Source organism: Ochlerotatus camptorhynchus, unplaced genomic scaffold (genome assembly GCF_037179485.1).
Source record: "Ochlerotatus camptorhynchus isolate MF236.1 unplaced genomic scaffold, CSIRO-AGI_Acam_v1.1 ptg000433l, whole genome shotgun sequence".
NCBI classification, from domain to species: Eukaryota; Metazoa; Arthropoda; class Insecta; order Diptera; family Culicidae; genus Ochlerotatus; species Ochlerotatus camptorhynchus.
The window spans coordinates 3,571,396-3,595,500 of record NW_027040919.1 but is presented as its reverse complement, the minus strand read 5'-3'; the positions used below and the strand labels follow the sequence as shown (position 1 = coordinate 3,595,500).

General features: G+C 39.4%; 1 protein-coding gene across 1 annotated transcript in view; it reads right to left on the bottom strand.

Annotated features, from left to right (window-relative positions):
* The window catches only part of LOC135711497 (uncharacterized), a 200,088-nt gene extending 187,100 nt beyond the window's left edge, over positions 1-12,988 (bottom strand). Inside the window, exon 1 of the mRNA XM_065234352.1 lies at positions 12,900-12,988. The gene's annotated coding sequence lies outside the window, so the exon portion shown is untranslated. The remainder of the gene's footprint in view (positions 1-12,899) is intronic.
* Between the last annotated feature and the right edge of the window lie 11,117 nt (positions 12,989-24,105).

Sequence of the window (24,105 nt, the reverse complement as noted above, 5' to 3'; positions counted from 1 at the left end):
AAACAGTTGGGACATACGGCCTCCCACTGTGGCATCAAGGCACGCTGTTTCAAATGCGGAGAGAAGCATGGGGATGACACCTGTGCAGCTACCGCACCAAAATGCGTGTACTGTAAGGGAACTCCCCATGGTATCTCGTCATGCCCGGTGTACAAACAACGCGGGGAGAAATTACAACGCTCACTTAAGGAACGTTCCCGGCAGTCTTTTGCAGAAATGCTTAAGACGGCCACGCCATTGACCAACGACAAAAATCCCTTTTCTCTTTTGTCAGATGACGAGACTGACTCTGACTTGGCTGAGGAGGGAACTTCTTTCCGTTTTTCAGCACGGAAACGAAAACGCATCCGTTCGCGGAAAGTTGAGAATGAAGAACCCCAAATCAGCTTGCCCAAATCAAGGAGTGGTGGAAAAAAGGAAGTTTCTACTCCTCCTGGATTCAGAAGAACTGACTATACCCAGGATTTTCCACCTCTCCCGGGGACATCGAAAACCGCTGATGTCCCATTTTTAAGAACAGAAGCCCCTTCTTCATCTGGGTTGTTCTCATTTGATAAAATTGTGGACGATATTCTCAAGTACCTGAATATTTCTGATCCTCTCAAAAGCATTGTTCTGGCAATGCTTCCTACTGTGAAGACCCTCTTGAAGCAATTGACATTGAAGTGGCCCCTCATTGCAGCAATCATTTCCTTCGATGGATAATTTTCCAAACGAGGTCGGGGATTTGATCACTATTCTACAGTGGAATTGTCGAAGTCTTATTCCTAAATTAGACTCTTTTAAGTTTTTAGTTCACAATAATGATTGTGATGCATTTGCTCTTTGTGAACCTTGGCTCTCTTCAGATATTGATCTTCCTTTTTATGATTTTAACATTATTCGACTGGATCGTGAGGATTCGCGTGGAGGGGGGTACTTTTGGGGATCAAAAAGTGCCATTCCTTCTATAGAGTGAATCTTCCACAATTTCCAGGTATTGAAGTTGTCGCATGTCAGGCTTTTGTTAAAGGCAAGAGCCTTTGTATTGCTTCTGTGTATATTCCTCCCCGAGTTTCGATTAGTCAAAAACAACTATCAGATATCTGTACAGTTCTTCCTACTCCACGGTTGATTATGGGGGATTTTAATTCCCACGGTACAGGCTGGGGGGAACTGTATGATGACAACCGTTCTACTTTGATATATGACCTCTGTGATAACTTCAATATGACAATTCTTAACAATGGAGAAGTAACACGTTTGGCTGGACCATCTTCGAATGGAAGTAAGTTAGACCTCACACTTTGCTCTAATTCATTATCGTTGGATTGCACGTGGAATGTGATCCAAGATCCCCACGGTAGTGATCACTTGCCGATCAAAGTTTCAGTTGCCAGTGGGTTCAATCCGTCGGAACCCGTTAACGTCGCGTATGATCTTACCCGTAATATCGATTGGACAAAGTTCAAGAATGTGATAGAAGATGCCCTAACGTCGGTAGAAGGGCTTCCACCGTTGGAGGAATATAACTTCCTCTCCAATCTGATCTTGGACAGCGCGCTTCAAGCTCAATCTCGGCCGGTTCCAGGAACGTCTTTCCGTAGGAAACCTCCTTCCCCTTCGTGGGACCACCAATGCACTGAGGTTTATCGTAAAAAGTCCGATGCGTTTAAGCTTTTCCGGAAACGTGAACACCCGTACATTTCGAAGCGTACTCGGCTCTTGAACGCGAACTCAAGAGCCTCATCAAAGCCAAGAAACGCGGATACTGGCGGCAATTCGTGGACGGATTATCGCGCGAAACGTCGATGAATACGCTTTGGAATGCGGCGCGAAGGATGCGTAACCGGTCTTCAAACAACGAGAGCGAGGAGTACTCCGATAGTTGGATTCTCAAGTTCGCGCGAAAAGTATGTCCTGATTCTGTGCCAGCACAGATGATTCCTCGCGAAACGACGAATTCGGTAGACGAGATCAGCCAGCCTTTTTCAATGCTGGAGCTCTCACTCGCGCTCCTTTCGTGTGGCAATTCGGCTCCGGGGGCTGATAGAATCAAGTTCAACTTGTTGAAGAACCTCCCAGACGTCGCTAAGAGGCGCATGTTGAACTTGTTTGGTCAGTTCCTGGAGCTTAATATTGTTCCGGATGATTGGAGGCGGGTGAGAGTTATAGCCATTAAAAAGCCTGGAAAACCCGCGTCAGATCACAATTCGTATCGTCCCATTGCGATGCTATCGTGTATTCGAAAATTGTTGGAGAAAATGATCCTTTTTCGCCTGGACAAATGGGTTGAGTTGAACCACCTACTCTCAGATACTCAATTTGGTTTCCGTAGGGGCAAGGGAACGAACGACTGTCTCGCGTTGCTTTCCACTGATATTCAGTTGGCTTTTGCTAATAAAGAGCAAATGGCTTCTGTCTTCTTGGATATTAAGGGGGCTTTTGATTCAGTATCGGTTGAAGTCCTTTCAGACAAACTCCGCGCTTGTGGCCTTTCTCCATTAATTAATAACTTTTTGTACAATTTGCTGTCAGAGAAACATATGAGCTTTTCTCATGGAAACTCTACAGCTGCACGATTTAGCTACATGGGTCTCCCCCAGGGCTCATGTTTAAGCCCCCTTCTGTATAATTTCTACGTCAGAGAAATTGACAATTGTCTAAGGGACAACTGCACGCTGAGACAACTTGCAGATGACGGAGTAGTGTCTATGACAGGACCTAGAGAGGCCGACCTGCAAGGACCATTACAGGATACCTTAGACAATTTGTCTACTTGGGCTATCCAGCTAGGTATCGAATTCTCCACGGAGAAAACTGAGTTGGTCGTTTTTTCTAGGAAGCATAGCCCAGCACAACCGAAGCTTCAACTTTTGGGTAAGCCGATCACTCATTCCATGTCCTTCAAATATCTTGGGGTCTGGTTCGATTCAAAATGCACCTGGAGATCCCACATTGAGTATCTGAAGCGGAAATGCCAACAAAGGATCAATTTTCTCCGAAAAATTACCGGAACGTGGTGGGGAGCCCATCCGCAAGATCTTCTAACGTTGTACCGGACAACGATTTTATCGGTTTTAGAGTACGGTAGCTTTTGCTTCCAGTCGGCGGCTAAAACGCACATCATCAAACTGGAACGGATCCAGTATCGCTGTCTTCGTATCGCGTTAGGATGCATGCACTCGACTCATACGATGAGTCTCGAAGTGTTAGCGGGCATGTTGCCACTCTCTGATCGGTTTTCGGAATTATCCCTCAGGCTCCTCACCCGAAATTATGAACCCACTGGTGATTGCAAACTTTGAGAAGCTTCTTGAGCTAAACCCTCAAACTCGTTTTATGTCATTGTACTACGTGTACATAACACAGGATGTCAGCCCTTCGCAGCATAATCCCTATCGTGTTTGCTTCTCCGACTTCGACAGTTCTGTTCATTTTGATTTATCCATGACGCAAGAGATTCGCGGAATCCCAGAGCATCACCGTTCCATGATTGCTCCGTCAATTTTCGCTGCAAAGTTTGGCCAAGTTGATTCCGCAAGATCGTTCTTCACAGATGGATCACTAATAGAGGCGTCCGCTGGTTTTGGTATTTATAACGAATTTCATAGCGCCTCTCGAATGCTTCATGCTCCTTGTTCCGTATATGTTGCGGTGGCAATACATTGTACGCTAGAAACGATCGCCTCACTTGCACCAGATCATTATTTTATTTTTACGGATAGTCTCAGTTCTGTCGAGGCTATTCGCTCCATGAGGCCGGTAAAGCACTCCTCGTATTTTCTCATGAAAATACGAGTGCTTCTAAGTGCTTTATCTTTAAGATCTTTTGTCATCACCTTTGCATGGGTCCCATCTCATTGCTCGATTCCGGGCAATGAGATGGCGGACTCACTTGCAAAGGTGGGCGCTATGGAAGGCGATATTTACGATCGACAAATCGCCTACGACGAATTTTTCTTCATTTATCGTCAACAGTCACTCGCCACCCGAGCAAAGTTAGAGATCAAATTGAAATCAGAATTTGCTGTTATGATGTAACTTACTTTGAATACTCCATTTGATCTCATTTTGGTTGACTTAACGGTTAACACATCAAAAATGAGAGCAAAATTTTACACTGTTGAAGCAAACGGAAAACTAATCCTGCTTTCAATGAAATCAATTTGATTACTGATTTTGCATTCATAATGTTTGACTCAATACGGGCCTGGTGTAAATGGTTAGCATCCAAGCTTCTCACGCTGAAAGACTTGAGCTCAAATGTCACCTCGAGTTGGTTGCGAATGACCTAAAATGTGTTAAACAAAACAATTAAACAATAATCGTTAGTTCAACGACAGATAAGCTTAACTTAAATCTTAAACAAGACGTTAACAGCAGAACTTCAAGTTAAGTTGCTTTCATTTAAAATGTCTTGACTGCATAATGAAAGCACAATATGATATCAGACTAATGTCGTGACAATTGAAATCAAAATGAGTAATCATTATGATAGGAACTGCAATCTTTAATATCGATTTGCTTTCATTTTGTTAACCGACTTTGCTCGGGCAGCTGGCAAAATAAATGGAGTGAAGGGAGTTTGGGACGATGGTTATATTCAATCATCCCTAAGGAGTCGAAGTGTCTTTGGTTCAAGGGGTTGGATGTGGGTCGAGACTTCATTCGTATGATGTCTCGCCTCATGTCCAATCACTACTCGTTAAACGCTCACTTGTTCCGTGTTGAGCTGGGGGACTGAGCATCCCGTGCACCAGCTTGGACTTCCGGCCGTTCGGAACAAATTTATTGGTGGTAGAATCAATATCTTAATGATATTGAACCTACTACCAGTTGATTTGTTTCATGCAGCTAGAGATCCAGGGCCAAACTGCGGGATGCTCACTATGCCCCACCTGTTCACTATGCCCCTCCTCCCTCTAAATTCTTCTAAAATAAATTTATGGGATTCTTCAACGATTTGTTTTATTTTAAAGAAGCTTGAACATGTTGATGGTGGGTTGTGTGTTTATAATATTTCTCAAAGTAGGTTGCAATCCACGATCGATTGGATCCAAATCATTCCTATCATTCCGATCAAAAGATGTTACTATTGGTCACTTTTTTATTGTTTTCAAATCACTATTTGGTCGCTTTTTTCGTTATGTTGGTCACTATAGTTACTACTATTGTATCAAATACTCACTATCAGCCCTGTATTGCTTATCACATATTAGCTTACTGCGTGCTCACAACTTAGTGTTCTAGATACACTTCCATTGTTATTGATTGAGAGCTTTCGATGAGAAAGTCTCCTTAATAAAGATATAAAAAAAAAATAAAAAAAGCTTTCGATGCCTGTATCATTTTTGCATTAGCATACACTGGAGTCGCTTTTTACGCGGTTTTTTTGACACGTTTTTTTTAACGTGGTTTTTTTTACGCGGATTTCGGAATTTACGCGGTTTTTTTTTACGCGGGACGTATCACGCGCGTAAAAAGCGACTCCAGTGTAATTGTGTGGCAAGTACATAGAAGTCGAGAAATTTTCCAACGCAAAAAATTCCTAGACCGGACCGGGAATCGAACCCATCCACCTCCAGCATGGCCTTGCTTTGTAGCTGCGCCTTTATCGAACTGAGCTAAGGGAGGCCTAAGATAACAAGTGAGCAAAGAAAAAATGCTTGCAAACATAGTGAAAATTTCCAAAAGTCCACATCTTTTCACCGGCAAAAGAAAACCCCATTAGGCACTATTCTTCAATTCCACTAAGATATGTAGGTCAAATCAACTGCTGCCCAAAGTAAATTCCGCAAGTTCCGGAGGGATCATCCCATGTTGAGCGCACTGAGACTGAGCTCTAAATACGACGGCTGTCGAACGTAATCGATATCCTTTTTCGCCGGCAGGCGTAGCTTGTCAGCTTTTGTTCCTTCGAAAGGAAGGGGAGGTTGTAAGTGAGTCTGCTCCAAAGAGAATCTAGTCCACGTTGTAAAACAGTATCAGCCTGATGGTGTAGTACAATGGAAAGATCAAATAGCACAGAGCATCGTACATGTACTCACTCACTCGCACACCCACACATACATCAAATTAAAGCGCGCCAAAGTGAAATTTAATTAAAATGTCGAACAAACTCCACTCCATCTTTCTCCGGCTCGAATTGATCCTTGCTGACGGCGCAGCTGGGGATGGGGGTGACTCGTGTTTTTTTCGCCCTCTGTTGACTGTTTCAATAAATAACATGATGTTCTATCGCTCGTTCCCACTCAAATGGCGCACATGTGACAGGGACCCAACAACGGGTCGGTTTGTGTTTCTGGGACGAAGAGTAAATATGCCTGGAGGGGAGTATAAAGTCTTAATTGAAAACACAAATTAATGTGAGTTTGGTTCGCGCTGGTTTTTTTTTTTTTTTTTTTACTCGTTTGAAGGATGTGAGGACGCATGAAACAAATTGTCTCGGCGGTGATAGAGCAAATTTCACACCGGCAAAGAAAAGTAATTGCTGCTAATTTGATCCGCCGGGAATGCAGAGTTTTCAAATAAATTGAGAGTGTACAATGTTAAGCTATTAGTTGGAAGCGTAAACTTTCATGCGGTGTTCCTTTTTGCTGCGTAATTGATTTGTTGTTGTACTATAGTTAGCGAATCATTAAAATTGTATGGGACCCTACTTTCTTCCTAGGCTTTTTGCGCTTCTATTACGAGTCATTTGCCAGCTCTCAACTTATGTTATGCATTGAGAGCTTTCTATATCAACCAACGCACGAATTTGTAGATTGTATGGCAAGTACAATGATACTCTGTGCCCAGAGAATTCGAGTCAATTTCTTCGACCGAACTGACCGAATCTAACCCACCACCTCCGATAAGACTGAGGCTCCATTTTCGTTATAAATCGATTTTTCACGGTACAAAATTCATTTAAAAAAAAACTTCCAAACTACACAGCAACATTACTCGCCAAACTTTGTCTAGATTTAACCCCGTCCCGGTTACGCGTAATTTACGTTTCACATAATTGCTTTCCAAATCGCTTTCCGTCAGGTCTCACGAGAGTTAGCTCCTTCTTACAACGTTGCACTTCCTCCCAAGTCGATCCTCCGTAACAGTGCCGGCTTTGGATCGGAATGAATTAATTACAAAGTTTATTTATAACCCTTCGAAAATGCCTTTAATGTGCCCTTCCACCGCAGTTAAATAAATTCAAAGTCAAATTCAACTTTTCCAGACTGTTGTTCGCCCTGTGGAGCCTGTACTGCATTCACGTTTCGATTTTTTACCAATCCAAGATGATTGACATCCTAACGAGCCCTCCTAGCCAGCATCAAATCGCAACCCTGGATGAGCTCATCGACTCCGGACTGGAGATTGGCTTCCCGGATAATTTTGTGGTAATATTAAACCAATTTTTACCACTCGTTACTCAAGCAGTAACAAGCTTTTCCACTTTCGCTTCGCAAGCTACCGAGGCGGGGGTTCTGTTTCTTGAGGGTGCCGGGAAAGTTTGCCACGGCATGACATGCTAACGAACCCTCGGTGTCGGTATTTTGGATGGATTTAAATTGGCTCCCGTGTTACAGATTCACCTGGAGCGATTGAATGGCAGTGCCATCGATGGGATTCTGGAGCGACGGGTTGAGTGCACTACCGATACATGTCTGGCGATGGTGCAAAGTGGTCGGTTTGCCACTATTGGGAATCGGTGAGTATGAGGCGAAATTGTAGAGTTCAAAATATCAAATACAGTTCAATTGTCAACGTTTCTTATATTTTTTGCTACCTTCAGCTTATCTAATTGCCTGCTTCACTACTTCTCTATGAATCTGCCTTTCTGAATTCCTGTTTTCAGATTTTGCACATTTCAACTATTCGGCATTTCCATCTTGTGTTGGAGATGAACTGGCTAGTGGCTAAAAATCTTCTCAATAAAGTTTTAAAAAATGTCTACCTTGTCCGTTTTACTGATTTTCTGCTTCATTGCATTTCTGCTTTGTTTGCTTTTCTGTTTTTAGCCTTCTGTCTTCTTTTCTTGGTTTGATATTCTCTCTGATCTAATGCTATTCAGCTTTCCTACTTTTCTAACATACCTGCCTACTTTTACTATTTATTAACATATACTCTGTTATTTTCATCAGTGATTTAGTTGTACTCATATCTTCTTTTCCAAAAATTTGAATAAGTGTATGATGTGGTCAATCAATCATTTGGATTCGGTCAATTTGTATATTAAAGATATTGAAAATGGCAGTTTCGATGATTTTTTAACAAATCATAACTTTAAATCGTTATTTTCAATATATATATTAAGACGTTATTTATATTGAAAATTACGATTTAAAGTTGTAAGAAAAAAATCTTTATAGAAAAAATGAACACGGCAATTAAAATCGAGTAATTTGTATAAACTATTTTTTTAAGATTTAAAAATGAAATACTTAAACCACTCTTTAACAAAAATCAAATAAATTGGATAGTTGGTTCAATGGTTCCATTAGTCCAATTCGTTTAATTCGTCAATTGGTTCAATTGATCGATTGGATAAATTTGTCAATTGATTCCATAAGTCAGTTGGTTAAATTGGTCAATTGGTTCATTTGGTAAATGACTAAAAATAATTGATCAATTGGTTTAAATGGTCAATTCGTTCAATTGGTTATGTGGGTTAATTGTTTCAATTGGTCAATTGGATACATTGGTTCCATTGGCTCATTTTGTCAATTGGTTCCATTGGTCAATTGGTTCAATTGGCAAATTGGATCATTTGGTAAATTACTTAAAATAATTGGTCAATTGGTTCAATTGGTCAATTGGTTCAATTGGTCAATTGGTTCAATTGGTCAATTGGTTCAATATGTCAATTGGTTCAATTGATCAATTGGTTCAATTGGTCAATTGGTTCAATTGGTCAATTGGTTCAATTGGTCAATTGGTTCAATTGGAAATTTGGTGCAATTCCCAAATAACAATTATGGTTACATGAGGGTTTTGTAGACCATAATTTAAACTTATAGAGTGCTTTAAAACCTCGATTAAACTTGCATTGTTGCTTGGGTTGGTCAATTGGTTCAATTGGTCAATTGGTTCAATTGGTCAATTGGTTCAATTGGTCAATTGGTTCAATTGGTCAATTGGTTAAATTGGTCAATTGGTTCAATTATTCAATTGATACAATTGGTGATGTAGTAATACTAACCTCAACAAATTACCCTTTTGAATAATTCCTTATCCCTTACTACGGACCATGCATCACATGGGAAGTATAATTCCATTACACATCATAAATTAAATACTCACTCAGCTTGACATAGAAACAATTACCCAAATTCTTAACCTACTGAGAAAACACTGAGTCAGCACCAAAACCTTTTCCTTTTCCTTATTTTGAGACCATTTAAGTGCTACCATATGTACACAATAAATTCCGTGCGTATGTACGCCAAATAGTTTACAAAACAGCCTAACGTGTCGTTTCCCTCCATGCTAGTTTACATTTGAAGAACCCGGTAAAATAAACTCACATTCTACTTTCAACTGTCTAAGACTATAGTGGATAAATCCGAAAGTCCGATCTTGCCACAGTGAATTGGTTCAATTGGTAAATTGGTTCAATTGGTCAATTGGTTCAATTGGTAAATTGGTTCAATTTGTCAATTGGTTCAATTGGTCAATTGATTCAATTGGTCAGTTGGTTCAATTTTTCAATTGGTTCAATTGGTCAATTGGTTCAATTGGTCAATTGGTGCAATTGGTCAATTGGTTCAATTGGTCAATTGGTTCAATTGGTCAATTGGTTCAATTGGTCAATTGGTTCAATTGGTCAATTGGTTCAATTGGTCAATTGGTTCAATTGGTCAATTGGTTCAATTGGTCAATTGGTTCAATTGGTCAATTGGTTCAATTGGTCAATTGGTTCAATTGGTCAATTGGTTCAATTGGTCAATTGGTTCAATTGGTCTATTGGTTCAATTGGTCAATTGGTTCAATTGGTCAATTGGTTCAATTGGTCAATTGGTTCAATTATTCAATTGGTACAATTGGTGAATTGGTTCAATTGGTAAATTGGTTCAATTTGTCAATTGGTTCAATTGGTCAATTGGTTTAATTGGTCAATTGGTTCAATTCGTCAATTGGTTCAATTAGTCAATTGGTTCAATTGGCAATTTGGTGCAATTCTCAAATAACAATTATGGTTATATGAGGGTTCTGTAGACCATAATTTAAACTTATAGAGTGCTTTAAAACCTCGATAAAACTTGCAATGTTGCTTGGGTTGGTCAATTGGTTCAATTGGTCAATTGGTTCAATTGGTCAATTGGTACAATAGGTCACTTGGTTCAATTGGTCAATTGGTTCAATTGGTCAATTGGTTCAATTGGTCAATTGGTTCAATTGGTCAATTGGTTCAATTGGTCAATTGGTTCAATTGGTCAATTGGTTCAATTGGTCAATTGGTTCAATCGGTCAATTGGTTCAATTGGTCAATTGGTTCAATTGGTCAATTGGTTCAATTGGTCAATTGGTTCAATTGGTCAATTGGTTCAATTGGTCAACTGGTTCAATTGGTCAATTGGTTCAATTGGTCAATAAGTTCAATTGGTCAATTGGTTCAATTGGTCAATTGGTTCAATTGGTCAATAAGTTCAATTGGTCAATTGGTTCAATTGGTCTATTGGTTCAATTGGTCAATTGGTTCAATTGGTCAATTGGTTCAATTGGTTATATTGGACTAATTGGTAAATTTGTTCAATTGGTCTTTTGATTCAATTGTAACGGTTCAATTTTTGAATTGGTTCAATTATTCAAATTTTAAGAATTTTATTGATCAATTTGAATAATTGGTATATTGATTTAATTGGATAATTGGTGCAATTGTGCAATTGGTTCAATTGTCAATTGTTTGAATTTGGTAATTTGGTTTATTTGTTCAATTGGTTCAATTGGTTAAGTTGGTCAATTGGTCAATTGGTTCAATTGGTCAATTGGTTCAATTGGTCAATTGGTCAATTGGTTGTATTGGTCAATTGGTTCAATTGGTCAAATGGTTCAAATGGTCAATTGGTTCAATTGGTCAATTGGCTCAATTGGTCAATTGGTTCAATTGGTCAATTGGTTCAATTGGTAAATTGGTTCAATTGGTCAATTGGTTCAATTGGTCAATTAGTTCAATTGGCTCAATTGGTAAATTTGTTCAATTGGTCAATTGATTCAATTGGTCAATTGGTTCCATTGTTCCATTGCTTCTACTGGTTAATTGTTTATATTGGATTGATTGGTCAATTTTTTCAATTAGTTTTTTGATTCAATTGTTACAGTTCTTCAGTTTTTCAATTAGTTCATTTGATCAGATCTTAAGAATTTTATTGATCAATTTAATTTAATTGGATAATTGGTGCAATTGGTCAATTGATTTAATTGGATGATTGGTGCAATTGTTCAATTGGTTCAATTGTCAATTGTTTTAATTTGGTAATTTGGCTTATTTGTTCAATTGGTTCAATTGGTTTAGTTGGTCAATTGGTTCAATTGGTTCAATAGTTCAATTGGTTCAATAGGTCAATTGTTTCAATAGGTCAATTGGTTCATTAGTTGAATTGCTATAATTAGTCAATTGTTTGAAATGGTCAATTGGTTTAATTGGTGTAATTTGGTTGTTTGGTTGAACTGGTCAGTTGGTTTGATTGGTTCAATTCATTGGAATTTGAAAATTGAAAATTAATTTGAATTCGATTGTTCAATTTATTGAATTGTTTAATTCTTTCAATTTGATAGTTTGTCTAATTGTTCAATTGGTTTAAATTGGTTCAATTGATTAAATTAATCAATTTTTTAATAGGACAATTAGTTCATTTGGACAGTTGAATCAATTGGAGAATTGGTTCAATTGTTAAATTGGTTCAATTTGATTTTTAGTTTCGTTGGTTCAATTGGTTTGAATTTGTCAACAGGTTCAATTATTCCATTGGTCCAATTGGCCAACTAGTTCAATTGGTTCACATCGTCAATTGGTTTAATTTGCCATTTGGTTCAATTTGTTGAATTGGTTATTTAGTTTAATTGATTCATTTGGTTCAATTTGCCAATTGGTTCAATTCGTCAGTTCGTTTAAATGGTTAATTGGTTCAGTTGGTTTGATCAGTAGTTGGTGTCAATTTGTTAAATTTTTCAATTGGTTCAATTTTATAAATTGTTCAAAATTTCAACTGGTTCATTTGATCAATTGATCATATGATTCAAATGTTCAATTTGTTCAAATATGATTCATATAGTCAATTGGTTCAATTGTTTCATTGGACAATTAGTTCAATTGGACAATTGGATCAATTAAACAATTGGTTCAACTGTAAAATTTGTTCATTTGGTCAGGTCGTAAATTTTTCATTGGTAAATTTTCAGTCGATAGGTCAACTTTCAGTCGCTCTCTTTATAATTTTCAATCAATTGTTCAATTTTTCAGCATGCACGTCCGCTACATGGCAGTCCACAGCGATTATCCGTTACACTACTACCTTCTGGAAGAGTTTGTAGCCAAAAGCTTCGTCCAAATTGTCATGCAGAAAGGGCTTCCCCTAAGGGATCACATGAACAAGAAAATCCTGTAGGCATCTCTTTCTCAATTGCAATCAAAATTACTAAACCCATTCTATGTTCAAATTTTCCAAACAGCGCCATGATTGAAGCAGGGTACGAAACGGCCGTCCAGGGAGTCTTCATCGCTCAAACCGGAAACGTCAATAAAAGGAATCATGATGAGCAACCTTCCGTCAGTGCCCTTAAACTGGACCACTACCAAGGGGCATTCTTCATACTGGCCACTGGCTGTGGCTTATCGCTACTGGCTTTGATAGTTGAAATGGTAGAACACAAGTTCAAACATCGTCCAAAACCCGAACCAATAAAACCATTTATCAACTAAGAACACGCACACTTACCTCTACACATCATGAATCGGCCCGTGACACTCCCGGACATCGAAGTCCTTCGCCCGGACGTAGCAACAGGGTGGCACCGGGTCGGTGGCAGTCCGCTCGATCTCGATCTGCACGTAGTCTACACCGGCTATTCCCGTTGCCGCCGACGACGACGACGACTCCACCTCCACCGCGGACAACGGAGCTAGATCGTGCGGATTCTCGATCAAGTGTTGCCTCAACAGCTGCAGCTCCCGCTGGTATTCCGCACAGCAGGCACAGATCGACACTGGAGGTGGCGTCGTTGACACCAGGATCGGTGATCCTCTCAGACTTATGATCTCTTCCAGGCCACCGCAGTCGGCCACCAGTTCCTCTTGGCTGGCGGTCGGATTGTGAAACCGGTGGTTCCCCACCGCAACGTCACTGGCACTGAGCAGCGAACCGACACTGTACCGCCGGAAGCGGACCGTTTCTCCCGTGCAGGTCGTCGTCGTTCCGCAGGTTGCGGTCAACTGGCTCGAGCTGGTGGCACCTTTGTTGGGGCCACGGATTGAACTGAGGGCCGGCGGCGGCAGGTAGTACACCAAACACGTCACGCCAACCAAAAAGAGGAAAAAGATAAACACTATGTCGAACATGAGTAGCGAGTTCAGCGTCATCAACTGCATAGCTTAGGACACACTGTCGGAGGTTTGGTGGGACCGCCACCGTTGCCGCAAAGGGCCAGTCACGCTCGTAGACAAACTGCGGTTCACAGTTGCGGACGGGCTGCTGCTGTTGATCTAGGATCGGAGCGTAGATCACCACGTGGATTAGCCGCGGTCATCGTAGAGTTCATAACGGCTGTGCGCCGGGCAACAACAACGGTAACGATAACAACGCGCGAACGAACACTCACGGCTTGCTATCTGAACACATTCTATCAATATGGGTTTCGGTTTTGTTTGCGTTTTATTTGTCACAAATGTTAACTAGATTACGAGTGTGGTTAGAATCTGTCGGGAGGGAGAGAGAGAGAGAAAGAGATGGGAAAAAAGCGATTGCATTATGGTTAGATTTTCCCCTTCAAGTGGAGGAAGAGGTTCATCGTGTTCGCTGAGTGGATTATTGCGGAATCGAATGTAAATTGTTTCGCGTTCTCGTTTGTCGGTCGGATTCAGGTGGATCGAAGCACGTAGCTCAAATATTTAATAAAGAGAGAGAGAGAGAGAGTGAGATATGAATTTTCCGATGGATCAGTCGTTCGGTTCTAGTTTGATGAAAAACCGGGGAGGGAGCCACTGATTATTATTGCAAACTGCAAACTCTTGCTTTTGGCGGGTGGGTTGAACCGGGGGCGGCCGGGTGAGGATTTTGTTCGGTTCCGTCGTTGAATTAATGTGATGGATCGACTGGGAAGCTGTTAACTGATTGCAGCTTGTTTACTCTCCTACAAACATTGACATTGATGTATTGTGAAGAGGGGAGGAGTGAAGGTAATTTGGCAGCGTGTTTTCAGCGGCAAAGTGGAAAGCGGAAGTTGATATTTGTGTTGTGGAAATTATGCAAAGTGAAAATGGATTATACGGGGAACTGGACGATCCCGGGTGATTCATGGGAAGGGGTAGTAATTGGTTGTTTCATGGATTTGAGTTTTTAAACGTCAGAGACATTAACTTGATGGGTTTACATAGCAACAGAAACATTTAACCGAAATTCTAGGCCTACTTATTTTTAATGGATTTCTTTTGGCAGGCCTTTGAAGTTTGCTGGAATTATTTTCTATGATTTAATCAAGTGGATCTGTGGACTTGCTGTTGATATTTCTTGACGTGCCTTGAACTGTAGTAACATAATTTCTTGAAAGTTCTTGGTCAAACTCTTGGAGATATCTTAGCTGCTTCTAGAAGTCATTTCTTGCCCTTAAAGTTCTCTTGCTTACTCCTTCCTTCATCTTTAATGGAGATACCATTAAAGTAGCATGGAGTAGATTAAAAAAATACGTGCGGTGACTTTATTCTGAATATCCTATGAGGACCTACAACTTGCTTTTATACTTTAAAGACCATTGTAAGTATCTAACAAGTTATTTTAAGTTGATCCTTTGCATTTGCTTCAAATCCTTTCGGGATAGCTTAGCTTAAAGTAAGGTAAGTACTTTCTTCAGCAAACATCAGGATAATTATAAAGGTGAGTCAAGATATCAACCAGGATCAATCGTTTCCAAATTAGGTCCGGATCATTCCCCTAAAATTTTAGTACATTTACTAGCAAACTAATACTGCACTAGCCCTTTTAAATTTATGTGGGAATTGATATGGGTAAAGTGAACTTCGTTCTTGTCGTTTTAGCCTTGCGCCATAATGGTTTACGACTAAGCTTGTAATATGTACTAATGTGAAATTTTCGCAGCTACGACTTTGCTCCAGATTACTTTTTGATTGGTCGTCAGAAAAATGAGTTATTAATTGATTTCAAAGTCGATACCTTTCTGATATGATTCATCGACTGGTTTCAGGGCAATACTGGATTTAATCGCCCAATTTTTCGCTCCGAGTATACCAATGTTGCCTGCTGAGCTGTTAAAAGAATATCTTCTTCTTAGTTAGTTAATAACTCATTATACCGATGTTCAATTTAAATGAGGTCTGTATTAAAAATGTAGCTGGGAAAATTTCATATTAAGCATACCCGTAAATTATTATAGTTAGAGGCTTACTTTTATTAGGCTTTAATTATTATAAAGGGCGAACACGAAATTATTGCGACACATTCAACAGGGCATAACTTTTTTTTACCATTGGGTAAAAATCAACCAAATTTTGCACACTTTCTCATTGATGTGTATTGTGTACATGCTGTCAAACTCGAAGTCGTGTTTTTCGATTCAACGAAAATGGAGGTGAACCAACGCGAGTTGAGAGAACAAATTCTTTCCAAACACCTGGAATTTCCTGACCTGTCGCACCGGCAGTTGGGAAAAATGTTGAACATTCACCATTCAACCGTCTCCAGAGTGTTGAAGCGGTTCCAGGAGCGGTTGACGTTGGACCACGGCAAAGGAGCTGGAAGAAAACCGGGACCGGAGAACAAAAAGACGGAGGGAAAGGTGAAGGGGATGATTAAAGCAAATCCCAACGTCTCAAGCCGTGATTTGGCTAAAAAGATCGGCATGTCGCAGAGCTACGTCCAGAATGCAAAGAAGAGAGCTGGACTACATACATACAAGGTACAGAACTTCCCAAACCGCGATGAGCGGCAACAATCGACGGCTAAAACTCGGGCACGGAAGCTCTACGAGAAGATGCTGACAAAATATGGCTGCTGTGTGATGGACGACGAAACGTATATAATAGCCGATTTTAAGCAAATTCCGGGGTTGGAGTTTTTTACCGGCAAGAGCAAGTTCGATGTGGACGACAAATTTAAGAAGAAGAAAATGTCGAAGTTCGCCTCCAAATATCTCATTTGGCAGGCCATCTGCTCTTGCGGACTGAGGAGTGAGCCTTTCGTGACAAAGGGCACAGTAAATGGCGAGATCTACAAATCTGAGTGCCTCGAGAAGCGCCTTTTGCCGTTCTTGCAGCAGCACGACGAAGCTCCGCTATTTTGGCCAGATTTGGCATCATGCCACTATTCTAAAAGTGTCCTGGAGTGGTATGAGGCCAATTCTGTCCATTTTGTTCCAAAGGACATGAATCCGCCAAACTGTCCGGAGCTGCGCCCGGTGGAGCAGTACTGGGCAATAATGAAGCGGGAACTTCTGAAGAGCAAGAAGACAGTCAAAGACGAGAAGGACATGTTAAGAACATGGAAAAAAACTGAGAAACTGGTACCGGATGACACTGTAAAGACTTTGATGGAGGGCATCAAGCGAAAATGCGTTCAATTTTACACTCAACTTTTCTTTTGATTTTTGAAGTAAATATATGTACTACCCTAAAATTTTGGTTTGATTCTAAACATTATAAGAAAATTGGCATGCCATTTTCGGTGTCGCAATAATTTCGTGTTCGCCCTTTAGTTCGAGCAAACTTTTACACTTTTTCCATATGTCTACAGTAAATCCCATATAAAGCTCTAATTTAGGAAGAATTATCATGAACTGATTTGAAATCAATTGAGCCTGGTGGAGCAAAAACGATATTTTGAACCACCCTAATAAAGGGTGATACGGTCAAAATTTGGTCAAGGGAAAACGCGTGTAAATCGGTGAAATCGTTTATTTAAAAAATCAAATTAAATTTCTTTTTCAAGTTCAATTAGTATAAAATTCAGGAAAAATATTCAGTTAGGCTTCCGCTTTTCCAAATCCGAATTGCCGGGCTTTACGCTTGACCCCTGCCATCAAATTTTGTACAGCCACCTTGTCCACCTTCTTCGCCGCAGAAAGCCAGTTTGCCTTGAACTGCTGCTCGCCCTTAGCAGTTTTTTTGGTCTTCTTTAGGTTCCACTTGACAATAGCCCAGTATTTCTCAATTGGGCGGAGCTCTGGCGTGTTGGGAGGGTTCTTGTCCTTGGGAACCACCTGCACGTTGTTGGCGGCGTACCTATCCATGGCCTTTTTACCGTAATGGCAAGATGCCAAATCCGGCCAAAACAGTACGGAACAACCGTGTTTCTTCAGGAAAGGCAGCAGACGTTTATTCAAACACTCTTTCACGTAAATTTCTTGGTTAACAGTCCCGGAAGCTATGAAAATGCTGCTTTTCAAGCCACAGGTACAGATGGCTTGCCAAACCAGATATTTCTTTGCGAACTTTGACAGTTTCATGTGCTTGAAAACATCTGCTACCTTTCCCCTTCCTTTTGCCGTATAAAACTCCTGTCCCGGAAGCTGCTTGTAGTCGGCTTTGACGTAGGTTTCGTCGTCCATTACCACGCAGTCAAACTTCGTCAGCATCGTCGTGTACAGCCTCCGGGATCGCGCTTTGGCCGTCGTATTTTGTTTATCATCGCGATTTGGAGTCACTACCTTCTTGTAAGTCGATAGTCCGGCTCGTTTTTTGGCTCGATGCACGGTTGTAGACGATACACCCAGCTTATTTGCGGCATCTCGGAGAGAGAGGTTAGGGTTTCGCTTGAAACTACCGGCAACTCTCTTTGTCGTCTCAGCGGCTTCCACTTTTCGATTTCCCCCCGATCCAGACTTCCTGGCTGTCGACAAACGTTCCCCAAACACTTTAATTACATTTGTAACGGTTGATTTGGCAACTTTTAGCGATTTTGCCAACTTTGCGTGCGAGTAGCTCGAATTTTCGCGATGTGCGAGCAAAATTTTGATACGCTGCTCTTCTTGCTTGGACGGCATTTTGACAACTGAAGAGTGAATTCCAAAATCAAAATAGGAGCAACATTCTACACACACACACCTTCAAAATGAGGGGTGTTCAGGTTTTTTAAATGCAAAATTGAAAGAAATACGTCAAGTTGATATTGACCAAATTTTGACCGTATCACCCTTTAACTATACAGGTAAGATACGGAAGGACAATTTTTTTTAAATTTTTGTACAGAAAACCGTTAAAATGGTATCCAATTTTGTTTTCTGTTACAAAAAGCGTACTAACAAAAAGTTTAAAAAATTACAAAAGTTCTTCTTCTATGATTTTTGTTAATTTTTAAGTGCCTAAGGTTTTAAATTTTTCAAGAGTATGCATTTTTTCATAAACATAAAAAATATAAATATTGAACAGGAACATTTCGAGTTGTTTAAATATTTCCACCTTTTTTTTATAAAAATTCTCAAAGCAACTAAACAAGATATACCGTGTATATTTTTTTCCAGACGGAATTAATTTTTCTCTAAACCTTTGCCTCAGGCAACATTTCGATTGGAAGTGACTTTTTAATGGTACGATTTTTCGAAACATGCCAAATACGCCATTTTGGAAACCGAATTTCAGCACAAATGTAAATCAATGCCCATAACAAACAATTATGCAAAGTTTCATGCAAACCGGTAAAGGTCGAGTTAGATCGAATCGTCATTTGGCGCGGAACTGCTAAATACAAAGAAATGAGAGTGAATACTTAAGCCGTTTGCAATGCTAAGTTTCAAAATTGTTTCAATTTACTCGACAGCAGTGATGCAAAATATCATGACACTCACGAGACACACTACGCATCAACCGAATATCGCTGACAGAACGTTTTGTCACGCAGTGAGAGGTAGAGCCATGGCAAACAACAAACAACATTAATGGTCGCTACTCACAAGCAAAACGTTACACTCGCTGCTGATGATGAAAAGCACAACGAAAACAGTGAAGACTTCTGCAGTACGATCATGAGAAAAAGCGAAACGACAGAAGAAAATGAAAACAATGCCTACGCATTCCAAGTTCGTCTCGGCAGGCGCGACTGCGTGAGTTACAAACAAAGCAGGCAACATTAAACGGAAGCTGTTGGACTCACTCACATAAGCAAGCAAAGCAGCAACTGCTTCAAAACGAGCACAGATGAGTGTCGTGATTGTCGGGAATGACCAGATCGGTGATGGATCACCACCGAAGATGACATTCACCAGTTGCTTTTTACTTCTTTCGTCAACTTGATGGATGGTCATGGAGAGAGCTTCGATGAGCACATTGATAGGAGTGTACAAAGCGTTACTACCATCAGCTGTTTGACGATCGTGATTGTGATAGGTCGCGGACAGTTCTAAAATTTGAAACTGTCAAAAATAAAACTGCAACACGATCAGCGCAATGCACAGTTTTCAGCATGTCAGCAGTCATTAATCAGAAGTCTGAAGTCACATTTAAAAATATAGAAGTGAATGGATGATTTTAAACTAGAAATAGGTATCAACAATATTTCAAAAATCAAAATTCTGAATCATCATAAGTGTTCTAAAATATAAAATTCAACTACCACAGAAATTTACCGAATTAAAAATAATTCGATAGATAATTTATCAATTTAACATTTAGTTAATAGTCAGAAGTTAAAAGTCAAAAGTCTCATGTCACAATTTAGAAGAAATGGACTGTTTTTAAACTACATAGACAGGTCTTTAGATGATTAAGACAGACCTCCCCCTAAATTGTCTACGTATTTTATGAATATCCTCTTAGAAGTCATGGTCAGAAATCGGAAGCATGGAATTAAAAATCATTAGTCAGAAGTCAGTAGGTAGAAGGCAGAAATCAGATGGCAAAAAGTAGAAGACAGAAGTTAGAAGTTAGTAGTCAGAAGGTAGAAGCCAGATTAAAAAAAAAGTCAAGGGTCAGAAGCTTGAAATCAGAAATCACAAGTCAAAAGTCAGTAGGTATCAAGAGGAAGGCAGGAGTCAGAAGGCAGAAGTTAGAAGTCAAAAGTCTCATTTCACAATTCAGAAGAAATGGGCTGTTTTTAAACTACATAAACAGGTCTTTAGATGATTAAGACAGACCTCCCCCCTTAAGTGTCTGCGTAGTTTATGCATAGCCTCTTTAAAGTCATGATCAGAAGTCGGAAGCAAGAAATTAAAAATCATAAGTCAGAAGTCAGTAGGTAGAAGACAGGAGTCAGATGGCAGATGGTAGAAGGTAGACGACAGAAGTCAGAAGTTAGTAGTCAGAAGGCAGAAATCAGATGAAAAAAAAACAGAAGTTAGAAGTCAGAAGCTTGAAATCAGAAATCACTAATCAGAAGTCAGACTATTAGAAATTAGAAGTTAGAAGTCAGACGTCAGAAGTCAGAAGTCAGAAGTCAGTAGGTAACAGGAGAAAGGCAGGAGTCAGATGGCAGAAGTTAGAAGTCAGAAGTTAGAAGTCATAAGTCAGAAGTCAGCAAGTGTCAGGTAGAAGGCAGAATGCAAAAGTCAGAAGCCAGAAGTTAGAAGCCAGAAGTCAGATGGACGAAAACATAAGTCAGAAATCTTAAGTTAGAATTAAGAAATCAGAAGTCAGAAGTCAAAAGTAAGACATCAGAAGTCAAAAGACAGAAAATAGAAGTATTTAATTAGAAATCAGAAATCAGAAGTCGTAAGTCACTAGGTTGAAGGCAGGAGTCAGATTGCAGATGGTAGAAGGTAGAAGACAGAAGTTAGAAGTTAAAAATCATAAGTCAGATGTCAGATGAAAAAAAAAACAGAAGTCAGAAGCTTGAAATCAGTAATCACAAGTCAGAAGTCAGAAGTCAGAAGTCAGAAGTCAGAAGTCAGAAGTCAGAAGTCAGAAGTCAGAAGTCAGAAGTCAGAAGTCAGAAGTCAGAAGTCAGAAGTCAGAAGTCAGAAGTCAGAAGTCAGAAGTCAGAAGTCAGAAGTCAGAAGTCAGAAGTCAGAAATCAGAAGTCAGTAGGTATCAGGAGGAAGGCAGGAGTCAGAAGTCAGAAGTTAGAAGGCAGAAGTTAGAAGTCATAAGCAAGAAGTCAGATAGCAGAAAAAGTAAGCCAGAAGTCAGAAGTTAGAAATCAGAAATCATAAGTTAGAAGTTAGAAGTCAGAAATTAGAAGTCAGCAGTCAGAAGTCAGATAGCAGATAGCAGAAAAAGTAAGTCAGAAGAGAGAAGTTAGAAATCGGAAATCATAAGTTAGAAGTTAGAAGTCAGAAGTCAGAAGTCAGAAGTCAGAAGTCAGAAGTCAGAAGTCAGAAGTCAGAAGTCAGAAATCAGAAGTCAGTAGGTATTAGGAGGAAGGCAGGAGTCAGAAGTCAGAAGTTAGAAGTAAGAAGTTAGAAGTCATAAGCAAGAAGTCAGATAGCAGAAAAAGTAAGCCAGAAGTCAGAAGTAAGAAATCAAAAATCATAAGTTAGAAGTTAGAAGTCTGAAATTAGAAGTCAGCAGTCAGAAGTCAGATAGCAGATGTCAGAAAAAGTAAGTTAGAAGAGAGAAGTTAGAAATCGGAAATCATAAGTTAGAAGTTAGAAGTCAGAAGTCAGAAGTCAGAAGTCAGAAGTCAGAAGTCAGAAGTCAGAAGTCAGAAGTCAGAAGTCAGAAGTCAGAAGTCAGAAGTCAGAAGTCAGAAGTCAGAAGTCAGAAGTCAGAAGTCAGAAGTCAGAAGTCAGTAGGTATCAGGAGGAAGGCAGGAGTCAGAAGGCAAAAGTTAGAAGTCAGAAATTAGAAGTCATAAGCAAGAAGTCAGATAGCAGAAAAAGTAAGCCAGAAGTCAGAAGTTAGAAATCATAAGTTAGAAGTTAGAAGTCAGAAATTAGAAGTCAGCATTCAGAAGTCAGATAACAGAAAATATAAGAAAATAGTTTTGGAATCAGAAGTCAGAAATCTGAAGTCTAAGGTGAAAACTTTGTAGTCTGAAGTCTGAAGTAAGAAGTTTGATAACAAAAGTCAGAAGTCGAAAGAAGAACTAGAAATAGGAATCAGAAATATTAAAAAAAAAACAATCAGAATTCAAAAGCATCATAATAATTCCAAAATGTGAAATTTAGTCACAACAGAAAATAACTGAATCAAACATTAATTGAAAGAAATATTATCAATATCAAATTTCCAAAATAAAATGAATCATCAAAAATTGGCCAATATAAAAATGAACAAATTATAACTGACCAATTGATAGAGTAAGAAGTTAGAAGTCAAAAGTCGCATTTCAAATGTTAGAAGTAATTAGCTGTTTTTAATCTACGTATACAGTTTTTTAGAGGTTTTATACAGCCCTTCCCCATCTAAAGTGGCTACGTAGTTTATGAACAGTGCCCTAGAAGTTAAGGTCAGAAGTCGAAAGTCAGAAACTAAAAATCAGAAGTCAGCAGGTAGAAGGCAGGAGGCAACATGCCGATGGTAGAAGACAGAAGTTAGGAGTTAGAAGTCAGAAGTCAGATGACAGAAAACAGAAGTCAGAAGTCAGAAGCTTGAAATCAGAAATCAGAAGTCAAACGTCAGAAGTTAGAAATCATAAGTCAGAAGTTATCAAGTATCAGGAAGAAGGCAGAAAGTAAAAGTCAGAAGTTAGAAGTCAGTAGACAGAAGTCAGATGGCAGAAAATATAATTCAGAAGTATAAAGTTAAAATTCAGAAATCAGAAGTCAAAAGTCAGTAGTTAAAACTTAGAAGTCTGAAGTCAGAAGACAGAAAATATAAGTCCGAAATTAGAAATCAGAAGTCAGAAGTCAGAAATCATAAGCAGGAGTCAGAAGGCAGGAGTCAGATGCCAGATGGAAGAAGGTAGAAGACAGAAGTTAGAAGTTAGTAGTCAGAAGGCAGATGTCAGATGAAATAAAAAAACAGAAGTCAAAAATCTGAAGTCAGAAGCTTGAAATCAGAAATCGCAAGTCAGAAGTCAGAAGGCAGAAGTCAGTAGGTATCAGGAGGAAGGCAGGAGTCAGAAGGCAGAAGTTAGAAGTCAGTAGTTAAAAGTCAGAAGTCAGATAGCAGATGGCAGAAAAAGTAGGACAGAAGTCAGAAGTTATAAATCAGAAATCATAAGTTAGAAGTTAGAAGTCAGTAGTCAGAAGTCAGATAACAGAAAATATAAAAAGTCGTTTTGAAATCAGAAGTCAGAAAGTGAAAACTTTGTAGTCTTTAGCCATAAGTCACAAGTTTGGTGACAAAAGCCAGGAGTCAGAATTGATTTGAAACTAGAAATAGGAATCAGAACTATTTTAAAAAAATCAAAATTCCAAAGCATCATAAAACATCCAAAATTATAAATTCAGTGACAACAGAAATTAACTGAATTAAATATTATTAGATAAAAATATTATCAATATCACATTGTTAAAATAAAATAGACCTTTATAAAACTGTCCAATTTAAAAATGACCAACTGATAGAAGTCAGAAGCCTCAATTCAAATTTTAGAAGTGATGAGCTGATTTTAATCTACGTAGACAGTTTTTTTTTAGGTTTTAGACAGCCCTTCCCCCTCTAAAGTGCCTACGTAGTTTATGAACAGTGCCCTTGAAGTTAAGGTCAGAAACTAAAAATCAGAAGTCAGCAGGTGGAATGCCGATGGTAGAAGATAGAAGACAGAAGTCAGAAATCAGAAGTTAGTAGTCAGATGACAGAAAACAGATGTCAGAAGTTAGAAATCAGATGACAGAAAACAGAAGTCAGAAGTCAGAAGTCAGAAGCTTAAAATCAGAAATAAGAAGTCAGACGTCAGAAGTTAGAAGTCATAAGTCAGAAGTCAGCAAGTATCAGGTAAAAGGCAGAAAGTGAAAGTCAGAAGTTAGAAGTCAGAAGCCAGAAGTCAAAAGGCAGAAATATAAGTCAGAAGTCTTTAGTTAGAATTTAGAAATCAGAAGTCAGAAGTCAAATGTTAGAAGTCAGAAGTCAGATGACAGAAAATAGAAGTCTGAAATTAA